Source organism: Oenanthe melanoleuca, chromosome 3 (genome assembly GCF_029582105.1).
Source record: "Oenanthe melanoleuca isolate GR-GAL-2019-014 chromosome 3, OMel1.0, whole genome shotgun sequence".
Lineage (NCBI taxonomy): Eukaryota > Metazoa > Chordata > Aves > Passeriformes > Muscicapidae > Oenanthe > Oenanthe melanoleuca.
The window spans coordinates 55,020,447-55,033,468 of NC_079336.1; the positions used below are offsets into that span (position 1 = coordinate 55,020,447).

Genomic DNA, 13,022 nt, shown 5'->3' on the forward strand with positions numbered 1-13,022 from the left:
AGCATAAGAGGTAATATTTTGTATCCTATTAACTCTGTGCTAATTGCAGCTTATTTACAGCCACTTTAAAAGAAAATTCCCATCAGGGCAATATTCTATTTCAGTTTTCTTCATAAAGGAGTGGTATGGGGATCTCTCCCTTGTCATTCCTGTCTCAGTGCCATTTTTTTTCATCTGATTCTGCATGAGCCTGCAAGTTGTCTATGTAGAATTTGCAATATTTGACTGAAAATTTATGTTGTACTCCCTGGACATCTTGGTATCTCACACCTACCTGGGTATTTTCTGTTTTCTCTGCATTCTCTGCAACTGCAAATCCCAAATGCTTGCATCAGTTAAAAGTTAGTGTTAGTGGATCTATGGGGTGGATTCACTCAGGTTCTGTGCTATTTTGAGGAACAGCCATTAGTGTAAAACTCACAGAAATGAGATAAAATTATGAACACTTTATCCAAAAAACTCACCACCCCACAAAAAAAGTAAGAATAATTAGGTTAGGACAACTATAAAATTTTCCCTTCCGTCCAGCCACAACATTTAAGTGGTAATAAAAATGACTTTTTTTTTTTTTCATTTCCTTCTCTCCTTTTACCCTCTTTGAAAGAAAACATTTAGACCTGTGGCTTTCTGTAGGATTTACTGATAATTCACGAAAGCCAATGTCTGGGATCTGACTTTTAGATGTAGTGAGTACCTGTAACTCAGCTTTTAATTTGTAACAGATATGGGAAATGCCTGCTCCTGCACAGGAGGCAGTGAAAGTCAGGAGCTGCTTTGTAAAACCAGTGCTATTGTCCTGGTAGTGATGGCAGTAGTAGTAATTCAGGGGACAGCTGTAATGGGAGTGCCATTTGATTATAAAATACCAAAAGGTGGAAATAACGATTAACTTGCAAAGAGAACTGCAATGGGGTGAGATAACTGTGTGTGCTTATTACCCTTAAGCATCTATTTTATTGATAATATTGCTGTGAGCATTGTGTTTAAGCTATCAATCCTCTACTAAGCCTGAGAGTAGGCAGCCAAATTATGAGGGTCTTTCATATCTTCAAAGACATGCTTTGCAGGACAGCATGGCCACTGGGGGACACCTGAGCAGCTGACAACCTTCAAATTGTCCACTTTAGGTCACCTAACCCTGTGTCATGACTGCCTTAACTCACCTCCTCAACAACAGCTTGACTACTTCCACCTGTAGTGGGTTTTCATAGGAGCAACTTGCTGAATTTGAGAAATTTGATCCCATTTTGGCTTAATGGAAGTTTTATCTCTGACACCCACAAGGCAGGGTTGAGGTTTTGATGATGTGTGAGAAACACCAACGTGGCTGTATTGTCCATCTTTCTGGAATGGTTACCTAGAGAAGGCACAGGAATTCTTGGTGAAGAGAGCAGGTACTCAATGAGAAAAGGTGCTGCTTCTTTACATCTACTTTGCTGAGAGCACTCTAACAATTTCAGACAGCAGAGGTAAGTCCAAACCATTAATAGTTGTTCAGATTTTAGGCTAAATGTTTGGGGATCTCCTAAGGCCTCTACAAGTGTTTTCTGTGTCTGTCTGGCATAAGCAAGCAGTATTCTACCATTAATACTGTTACTGTAATCCTGTATTATTTGTCCATATTTTACACAGCATTGTTCTGCTCCCTAAGGGCTAGACTTTGGCCAGTGTTGCATTCTCATCAGTGAGGGATGGCTTGTGCATCTGGGTTTTACATCAGAAACATGCTCTCTTGTTTGTGTGGAACTCATTCAGAAAAGTGACTGGACTGTTTTTCAAAAGTGGGATGCTGTACTTCTGTACCAATGGAGCACCAAAAGATTTAGGTTTATGTGTCCTTGTTTCTGGTTGCAGGAAAAGACATCAACACAGAGCACATATGAAATTCTGCCTGTGTAATGAAGAATGTTCTTTGACTACACTGTTTCCAGTGTAAACTGCTGAACTTACAAACACAAGTAGCATGGGAGATAAGCCAAGGTGATGAAGTCCAAGCAAGATGAGGAAGCACAGAGACTGTAAACACATTATCTTCTATTAAAGGAAACATGTGTTGTAAAGATATAGGGTCTTGTCTTTTATTTTGGTAATGATAAGTTGTTTTTTTTCTGATACAGGTGGCAAATTTACAGAGGCAAACATCTGCCAGAGAGCAGAGGTAAACCAGAACACCTAACAAAAGCTTCATTATCTGTTATTCTGTAAAGGAGAAGACTGAATGCTGGTCTCCTGAAGTTACTGGCAAAACTAGCTTATTCAATGGCCCAGGAGTTTATCCCAGGTGTTTTGCTACCATAGTGACCATAGGTTTTGCTACCATAGTTTTCCTTTCACATGTGAAGAGAGCAGTTGGTTTAAATTAAGAATTGCTCGTATCAGGGTGCAGATTTTGGAACCAAATGACAGTTACAGTTAAATGAACTAAATGCAAGTATTATGAAAAATATTTCCCACTACACCTTTTAGATGTGGACTAATACTTGGCAGGATACTGCAGGCGTCACTGCAGTGCTAACAGACTACAGTAAACACTGCAGGAGAATATATGATGCAGGAAAGTTTTACCTTCAAAAACTTCTGTCACCTAAGCCCATAGAGCTCACTAAGAGGAGCCAAAATGGATGTATAAACTCACATACTTATTCCAACTAGTGTAGGGCAAATGCTGAATAAATGCACTCCTAGAACAGTCCTTTTGTTATAAAACTATGCCAGGTATCATCCACAGCAGATATCCCTGTAGATTCCTTCATGAAGAGATAGCATACAAAAGAAAATTGTTTTTACCTCCTACTGTGGGAGAATAGCCTAAATTCTTATTTCTTTGTGTGCTGGTTCAACAGCTACTAGTGATCTGTGTTGATGTTTTTCTTTACTGCTTTTCAGAAAAAGGATATCCTGAACTAATTTATACTCTTCATGTGAAACACAGGTGGCTGGCATTGAGAGTAAAGCAAGGAAGCTGTGAAAATTTGGGGGCTACTGGTATCTTTGATATATTTCTAGCAATGCCTTTCATGAAAATTTTAGTTCTTTGTGAATTCAAAAACAGAGGTGATAAACCAGGTAAGTATAATGAAAACTTGATATAAAATTAAAAATTTAATTTAGAGATGATAATTTAGACTAATGTATTTTCAGTTATTGTGTTATTTCAGATTTATTGTAATGTCTAGCTCTTATTAATTATACATAATTCTGAGATCCTACAGCATTAAAATCAACTTGTAAAGCCTATGGAAAGTGAAATTTCTACTGATGCTGTTCAGTTCAGCACATGTAAGCTACAGATGATGCCACAATGAATTTTTAAGGCATCACGGACACATCCCAGAATCATAGAATGTTTTGATTTGGAAAGGACCCACAGGGATCATGGAGTCCAACTCCTAAGTGAATGGTCCATATGGGGATTGAACCCAAAATCTTGGGTTATTAGCACCATGCTCCCACCAACTGAGCTAATCAAGATTTCATCACCCTTTTTATTATTATGGTCACAGGTATAAACTGAGGAATTGTTTTTTTGAAGGTGCAGTTTTTGTGAAGCAAATGAGTCTTATTGACAGATTTGGTTCAGATGTTGATCTGACAAGTTATTTAGATTCACAGTGAATTTGCAGATGCCACTTGTGACTTTCCATTGCAGTTACTGGGAACTGATTTTTAATTCTTTTTTGCTTTTGAGACAGTTTTATTTGTTTCAATATTTTAATAAATCTGAGGTGTTTATATCTTTGAATATGTTTACTGCATCAGCTATGAAGTCATTTAAATGGTAACAGTGCCAGTGAGCATACTGGAGTACCAAAAACAAAAAATATTTTCATAGATAGATCAATAGAGTTTTTTAAGCCCTATTTGATTCAAATTACACGATGTGTGACTGTGATATCATTAAAACAAATATCCCAAATGAGCCATCCCTCACCCTTCATACCAAAGGGGTGACATCATTTCTGCATACTGTATTGATAGTTTTTGTCATTCAGTACAGAGGTCACACAAGTAAGCTGGGAAAGCAAGTTGTGTTCCAAAAGACCACACCAAGTCCCAGCACGAGCTTTTTATCTTCTTTGAATGTAAGATCATAAGAAATTAACTTGTATTCTGTTTTGTCCACCTGTGTTTACTGTAGCTAAGGGGACTTACTGCTTTTCTATTTGGATTCTATTTATTTAAAAGCAAAATGAGAACAGAAAAGTATATGGGAGAACTCCTAATAAGGCCAGTTGGGCAAAAGGAGTCTGTACATTGCCACCCCACACAGTGGCAGCTTTGGAGCAGACTGCTGATTGTTTGCCTGGCTAATTTTATACTGTGTTCCTACTTTAGGGCAAGGCTCCAACAGTCTCATTCTTTAGATGTTATGGAAAATGGCATTTGCATTGAAGCCAGTGATAGTTGAGTGCATACACTGAAGAAAATAAACACAAACATCGCTTTCATTGTCTCTTCCTTCCTCTATTATGTATGCTAAACTTTTGCTATTGTTGCTCTTTTGCTTACAGAGATACCAGGAATACCACTGGAAATTGTGTCTTCTAGTTCCTTCCTTGAAGGAAGGATGAGGAATCAGTTTTTTATTTTTATGTTTTTAATAGTGGAAGAGTACCAAGTCACAACTCTGAAACTTGTTCTACTATGAAAATAGTCCTGCTGAGAACTTGGCATGGCTTTGTTTTGCTACTCCAGAAAAAAAAATCAAGAAGCTGATGAGCAAATAGAAAAATATGTTTTAAAAAAAAAGGATTTTTTTCTCATAAAAGTTTGCACATGTTTATCCTTAGAAACATTTGCAAAAAATAGATGTCTTTTGTTATGTCCTAAAACAACCTGTTCACTGAACAATACATAACAGTTGAGCTAAATGCTGCTTGCTTTTGTCATAGTAGCAGCAGAATGGATGTGACAGTGTCTATATTAGTGTTTGCAAAGAAATGTATCCCAATTCAGGCTGATACTGCTTGCCAGACACAGCATATTCTCTGTATGGAGAGAGAAATTTCCATTTTTATGCAAATTTTCCTACTTATTGCCTATAGAGCTCTTCTGTCGTATTTGGAGATACTGCACGTCAGGCACTGGAGAGGCTTTGCATTATTTCCAGAAATCCCACTGAGATATGAAGGGATGTGTAGAGCAGCCAGAGAGGCAAATTAATGCTATTTCTCTCTGCCTTCTCTGTATTTCATCATTGATTGAAGACACAATGTGAGAAAAGAGATTTTGGCATCTCTAGTTGAAATAATGCATTTTTCAGACCACTGTTATTCATATAGCTTTGTGTGTAAATGTATTCATTGTTGTGTTGAGAAGACACAAAAACCTCAGCAGAGCCATCTCAGATTGCACTGTGTGGTACAGACTGTGAGAGAACGATGAACTAAAGTTGCTGTGTTCAACATAGATTGAGTTCTTCACTGTTGGAACATTTTATTTTTGGAAGTGGTAGAAGAGAGACGAGGAAAATAGGGCAGGGATAGAAAGTGTGGTTTTGAAAAGTCTATCAGAAGGATTTCCTGTTTGTCTTGCAGCTCATCTGTCGGAACACTGTCCTGGGATGTGAGTTTATGTTTCCTATCCTACTGAAGCAATTCTCCTCAGAGATGCCATCCCCTCCTGATTTTTCAGAGATGAGTCCTTCTCAGGCTGGGCAGGTTCCTGCCTACTGGAACTGCCCCATCAGTGCTCAGCAAGTGGGATCTCAGCTTTTGCCTGCTCCCCTGAGAAGCAGAACCGTCAGGTTCCATGTTGCACGTCCTGCTTTGGATGAAGCATAATCCAAAAATTCAGATAACTGTGCTATATAAACCTGTGGTCTGGGCCCTCTCTTGAGGTTTAGAAATATATGTTCAAGTTGTCTCAAGCAGAGGAAGGAACTAAACTAAGGTCTCCAGTACCCAGGAGACATCTTCAGATCAGTGGGGAGAAAGAAGTGCAGTAACACGGTCCGATGATATTCCCTGGCTACCCTGCAGCCACATAAGCTTTAAATAGGAGATCTGGAATGGGAATTTGGAGCAATTTTTTCCTGCGTGACTTTGCCATGTGAAAGCAATTATTGATTATCATACCTCTAGTTTAATAAAGCTTGGTGGGTTTATAATTATCATGGAGACTTCTAGCCTACGTTCATCTTGGACTGAAATGTTTCTATAGACCCCAAATATTTGGGAGTGGGAAATATGATAATGTATGCCTGGCTTTCTGAAAAAAGCAAGAACCCTTCCTTCTACCTCTTCTATTTTTGTTGCTATAACTCTCTTGTTATTTTTAACAAGCCTTGAGCACTTTTGGGGTGAGGTGGGAATGGGGAAAGTATTCGTTTGGCTCTACTGTCCACAGAATTTTTAAAAAAGATTCTTTTTTTATTTTAGAAGATATTTATAAGTTGTCCATATACTATAGGAACTCATGAATAGCATCACAAGATGACTGTTTCAGTACAACACAGAATTCCTCAGCATCTTCTTTTTTTGGCAGGTTTCCAACAAATGCATGATACTTAGGTATGTAATTCATGAAATTTATATCTCCACTATATTTTTGTAGAGTCTTTTTTTCCCTTGTCTATTATTAGTGAATAAACAAATTTTGCTTTCTTAAACAAGATCTACTACAGTACAATTCTAAGATAATTTCTATTGATGAAAACTCCCTGGGTGATTGGCAGACTATACTAGAAATGCTAGAAAACTCATCAGTAATGTCCCTTTGTTAAATGTCTTTGGATTTCACTAGAGGTGCTTTATGGAGACTGCTTCAATGGCATCAGGCATTTTCATTTCTAAAATTTTGAATGCTGGAAGATTTATAGTATGTATAACATTAATTCTAAATGATATAACACACAAAGTAATGAAAATGTTACCCTGGAGCTTTTAATTCTGTGCACTATATTTTTGTTCCTACAATCTTTCTTAATTAAGATTTAGTAAGTATATTTTTAATCCCTCTATAATTTCATATTGTTGTTTTTCTAAATTTGGTCTGAATGTAAATATAGATATAGAAATCCTCCACTGGGTGGTTACTTTATATAAAGCTAGATTTTTTTAAAGTCTTGGGGTTTGGCAAAAAGTGTGGTCCACTTCACTCCTTATCAGCCACCTTCTTATTGACATAATTTCCACGAATTCCATTTTCCTGCAAATTCAAATTATGATTTCCCCCAACTGTATTTATTTGTTTTTTTTTTTTTTGTTTGTTTGTTTGTTTAGTTTGGTTTGGTTTGGTTTGGTTTTTTCTGTTGGTTGGTTGTATGGTTTTTTGGTAGGTTGAGCTTTGCATGCTGGAGTAGAGATGGCAGACTGTCCACCATTCCACAGAAACTGGCTCAGCATATGTGGGAGATTTGAGGGTTCATGTCCTCATTACATGTTGTCGCTTCTGAATTCTTTTCTATTTATCACTGCAATCTATTTTTTTCATTGGCTTTTCTCTCATTAATACCATAAAAAGGTCAAACTGAACTTCTCATCCAGTTTTAGTTTTGGTTTTTTGTTTGAGGTTTTTTTTGTGAGGTCAAAATTAGGCAAAAAGAATTTGTTTATCCTTAACTGAAAACCTCTTTTTAATATCTACACTAATGGCACTGGGATGAAAAAATATGTTGGAGAGAGTTTTAATCCTTAAAATGCATTATCAAGTAAAACCAGCACAGTGAAATATGGAAATAAACAGAAAAGCAAGAGGAGTTTCTTGTCAATAGTTTCTGGTAACTGGAAAATTGTCAGAGCCCAGAAAGGCCATAAAGACTTCATTGTGTCTTTCAATCAAGTTTTAGAGCCAGATAGTTACAAGGCAAATTCATTCTCAATATACAGCCTCTGGAACGATGACCATTCAATTAATGAGATGTGACCAAAATGTCAAGATCCTCATAGAGAAATCTTTCACTCATCTGGGTTATTATATGAAGAGATTTTTTTTTTTAAAGTCTGATAAATATAGGGCATGGAAGGCATGGACTTATTTATAGTTTTTTCTTGTTTCATAGTGACAGTACTTGCCATCTCTCCCATACAGCTGCAGAGCTCCTTAGATAGGAAAGACATAGAACTGAGTAATCATAACTGCAACTAAAAAGGAGAAACACAAAAGGGTTGGATTCAAAACAAGACCCAAACCCAGCTCTGGTGCTCTGCACTCTCTGTTACCATTACTTCTTTTAAATGCAGTGTTGAAGCCTATTTGAGCTCAGATGTTTTCACTGGAAACTCATAAAAACTCCAGTTTAAGCAGTCCCATGCTGGTTGAGCATCCCATTAGCCTGTCTCGGACCATGGCCAGCACCAACAGCTCAGGGGAAAGAGCTTAAGAAATACAACAATGATCTGTTCCTCTTTCCTTTCTTCTAGTGATCAGTGCTGCAGGCATTTCCTCCTCTTGATATCACATTAGGGCCATTGTTTAGTTATCCTCGATGGACCTTTCTCCAATTGACTTGCCTAATGCCATTTTCAACCTGCTAATATTTTTCACATCCAAACTTAATTTAGCAGTGAGTCATACAGCTCTTGTTGTGTGGAATATTGTTCTCTTTGTTTTTTTTTACTGTTTTTAAACCTGTCATTGGATAAATTATTTTGTTTATATGGCAAGGAATAATGAACATTTGTTCCTTATTCATCTTCTCCGTCCTAGTTATGATTTTATAAGCCTCCTCTCCCCCGGCCACAAGATATCCTGAGCTGAAGAAAGATGGCCTGCTTTGCTTGAGCAGGTGCTGAGACATACTGGCAGCCACCCCTGTCCCCCTTCAGAATACTCCAAATTCTACTGTATCCTTTCAAAGGGAGCATCATCAGCGTTCTACCAACACACTTGCCAGATGTAAAAAACGTGCAACAGTGGAAGTACGCCAGGACATAAAATAATAGGATTTGTGGCTTGTCTATAGATTTAATGAGTAACTGGTTTGGGGGTTTGGTTGGTTTTATCTGGAATAGAAGGGTGATTTTTTTTATTTCTCTTTCTAAATGAGTTCAAGCTGCTTTGAATTTGGACTAAGCAAGCTAGAACTTGCCCCAGAATAGGAATGTTCATTCAGAGGCAATCTGAAGCAGCTATCCATTTAAGAATTTCTCCCTATTCTGTTTTACATCAATTTTCATCCATCAACAAACCCTCAGTCTCAGAGTTTTCTGTATTTCTTTCACAGGAGCGCTGTAGATTAATTAATGCACACTGTTGGTTGAAACTAATTAGTGACAAAATTTAATTACCTTCAACACCAGTTGACTGTTATCCACACATGTGCGAGCTATAATTTCCCATTCCTTTGGGATACATTACTCATATGGGCTGCACATGTTTCATAAATTGAAATGTTTTGGAGGTTCTCCTTATTCTGGGAAATTTGTGTGGTCTGCAAACCACAGACACAAGCAAAAATTCAGACGGCTCCAGCAGAATTACAGTCTGCTCTAGCACATTTTCTATGTGTCTAGATACACAGGTCAATAAACATCCAAGTAGTGCACCTAAGTTGATACTAACTATTGTGTGTGCTATTTACAGCTGAGACATGAATTGCCTTCTAGTCTCACTCTGTTGAAGCGTGAATATTGTCCATTCAGTCCTGCATGAATCTGTAATGAAACTGTTAAATGGCAAATCCCACAGGTATTTCTAGCAATTGATATTTATGAGAAAACACTTTGTCGTTGGAATCAAAACTGTCGTTGAAACAAAACTCTTTCTCAAGCCCAACATCTAGAATGTACTTTAAGTTCATTTGAATGGTTTTTTCCGCAGCTTGGTGGAGTTGACTCTTGACCAGTAACAGTTAAAGACTCTACAATATGAGATAATGTACCACTTACTGGGTTCAAGGCATTGAGAAAAGAAGAGAGATCTGCATGACAGTGAGCCAGGATGGCCTCAAGGGACCTGGACTTGGGTTCTGCTATTGCTGATGAGCGGTACTATAGACATGGTAATTTTTCACTTCTGATTTTATCTGGTTTGCTCAACTATACTGTATTTGCGGAAGACAATTTTTGCTACATGTTTTAGCAAAGCAAATGCTACAAAAAAATGCTTCTTCTCTCTTGGATGTCTGATAGTCAGATTCCCTGCTGCAAACCTAATAACACAGGGATTTCCTAAACTTTCCTTCAGAATATCTTGATGCACTTTGTAATTTCATGAAATTAGTAAGAATTAGTTAGCTGAAGTCGTCAGGAAGGGTCTTTTTTTAGCAGAGGAGGTGAGTCCTTACTTCTGAGTTTAGTCATATTGTTACTTACTGAGCAGTGGTTCCTTGCACAGCTGCTCAACCTAATGATTCCAAGATACAAGAGTCTTATTCTTGCCCATGCATGTGCCATCCTGTCCATTGCTATTGATTCATTTCCAGACTGAGGGCACTCTAAGTCACTGGCCCAGCAGGATAAATTACTCAGCAGAAGAGCTGGGCAGTCTTCTACTAGGTTAGGGTAGCATCCAGAAGAGTCCAGACGCCAAGTGGGTAGTGTAGGAGCAGGGCAGGTGAGAAGAGAGGCCAGGTGAGGGTCACACTTCCTCTTTGTTGGCCATAGGACACCAGGTTTGCTCAGTCGTCCATGGAGCTGCAGCTTAATAAACTATTAAATTGTTTCCAGTTGTGTATTGGAGTTCTGGAAGATTCTAAAACTCTAGGCTGGCCCAATTTCTTTCTGAATTCACTCAGTATGATCACTTACTTCATTTACCAGAGGCTTCAATTCAAATGCTGTGTCCCCAGTATATCTTTGTTAACAATGACACAGATTAGTAAACATACTTCACTGTTGGAGCAATGGCTGTCTTCCGTAGGGAGGGAGCAGTCTGTTTTGGCATTCTAGGAAACTGTTTTCATTTCATCAACAGACTTTGTTTTGCATAGCTGCATAACATGAGACAAAGTTGAACTAATGGTCAGGTTTAAGGTTACTACCGAGGATTTCAAGTTCTCAGCTACAGGGGAAAAGGCCTTACATTTTTTTCATCACAATCTCTGTCGAAAATGTTTGAATCTGCCTAGAAATAATTGCTGTTTCCTAACCCAGTAAGATCTTCCAACAAATACAAAGAGCTGCCTGGAGTTCTGACACCATGCAGATCTGTTTTGTTGTTTATTTATCTTGGTAAACCAGGAGTTTTGTTACAATAGGATGCATATTTTGGCTTTTGAAATTCAGCAAGGAGCACAGGAAATTATATGTGCTGACAAATGGATTCTGAACTTTTGTTAGGAGGAAACAATTTCAGAGCCTCCGCTAGGAAAGCTCCACCCATCTTGTTATATGACTTATGTGTTATGAAGGATACGCATGTTTTCTCTTAGAATAGATTCTTACACTCAACCCTGCATGTACACAAAATTTCGTGGATTTCACAAAACAAAAATCACTTTGGTAAATGTTTTGGAAAAAACCCTACTGTATTTAACTGTCGAGTTCTGTGTTCTTTCAACATAAAAAAGTCTTCTCCCACTATGTAACAGAAACACTGCTATTAACTGAAGCTTAAATGCAATGGATTTCTATAATATATAGCCTGTGGGTCTCTCCCTGTAGCATCTTGTAATAAGGAAAGGGTCTTTAAAAAACAGGCTTAACATATGTTCTCACTATCTGTTTTTCTTGAAGTAATTTAAAGATGAAGGACAAGGCACTGCCAAGCACGGTGGAACAGAAAATTTTCTCTCGTGGGTGAGGGACAGTCAGGAAGGTCGATGTCTCAGGGCTGGGATTTCCCATCCATGCTACGTACACTTGGCTGGGCCACTGACCATTGTTTCTAGTGATATGCTGTGCTGGCTCCCACACAAGGTGATTTTTTTCTATGTCACATTTACAGAACAAGCTCTTCTCACAATATCTGGGATACCGGCTCATTGTGGCTTCTGTGGACATGGGGGAAATTCCTGGCATATTCCAGGACCAAGACATTTGAAGGTCCCTCAGTGACTGAAAATGGGACTGAACCTTTCTTGAAGGTACATGAACTATGAATCTGAGAGTAAAATTTACTTTCCACTGTGGGAAAAAAATAGTGTTGTCTTGGCCTTCCACATGGTCTTTAGGGAGGGCAATGTATATTGAATGCAGTTTTGTCATCATACAGTAAAAGTATGGAGTGATAGTGTCTGACATGGAGCTGTTGTTCCTTCAAGTTTTCCTTATTCTGGAGTTCCTGATCTATTAAGGAAGCTGTACTTATCAGGGCACCCCTTTTAACATTAGACTGTGAAAAAGACAGTAAGAGGAAGGTAACAAGTGTTCTGGGACTGAGGCTTCTAGGAAAGAAATATTAACTTCATTTAGCCAATCTTCTTCTATTACACTATTGACTTTGTCTCTTTGACTTTGGTACATATATATTCTTTGCTATATTCCAAGGGCAGAAACCTGTATGACAGAAATGAAGAAAACAATAGAATAATGGATAAACAGTCTAAAACTTTTGGCTTTAGAACATCATGGCTTATTTAATCTCCCCTCTAACTATCTGTGCTCTCTCTCTTCTCACATGTCAGATAAACTCTGGGTGTCACATATGACATCTGCTTTTGGGGTGTTAATCTCCTTGAACAAGGAGGTCAAATATATAAACTATAACACACTGATCAATATAATGGTTGGCTAGTGAAGTTCAGTTAATTAATAAAAATTATTAAAACTATAATTACTCTCTGTATTGTAAGAATGTAATTTCTGTGGAACATAGACGACTCCTTATATAAAGGTGGGGCTGCCTCTTGACTTGTTTCCTACTTCCAGATTTCCTTTTTAACCATGGCAGGAAGACTGGGATTGTGACAAGAGGAAGGGGAAACACAGAAGAGCAGTTAGTAGCAGTAAGTTTTCTCATGTTTAGAAATAGCCTCTCTGTGCAAAAACAATTGTCAGCAGCTTTCAGCAATCTCAGTGATGGGTTTTGTTTTCTCAGACCTGACCACCCCCTGTTCATCAGTCTTTTCACAGGCATCAATCATGAGTCTGAGTCTCTCAGCATACCCATGCTGAGCTGTCATTAATCAGTCTGCACTT

At 38.1% G+C, this 13,022-nt stretch overlaps 1 long non-coding RNA gene across 1 annotated transcript; it reads left to right on the forward strand.

Annotated features, from left to right (window-relative positions):
• Positions 1-9,855: 9,855 nt before the first annotated feature.
• LOC130251767 (uncharacterized) lies at positions 9,856-12,817 on the forward strand. Its single transcript, XR_008840234.1, has 3 exons — positions 9,856-9,943; positions 11,830-11,968; positions 12,753-12,817. It is a non-coding gene; the product is annotated as an uncharacterized LOC130251767 (long non-coding RNA).
• Positions 12,818-13,022: the final 205 nt, after the last annotated feature.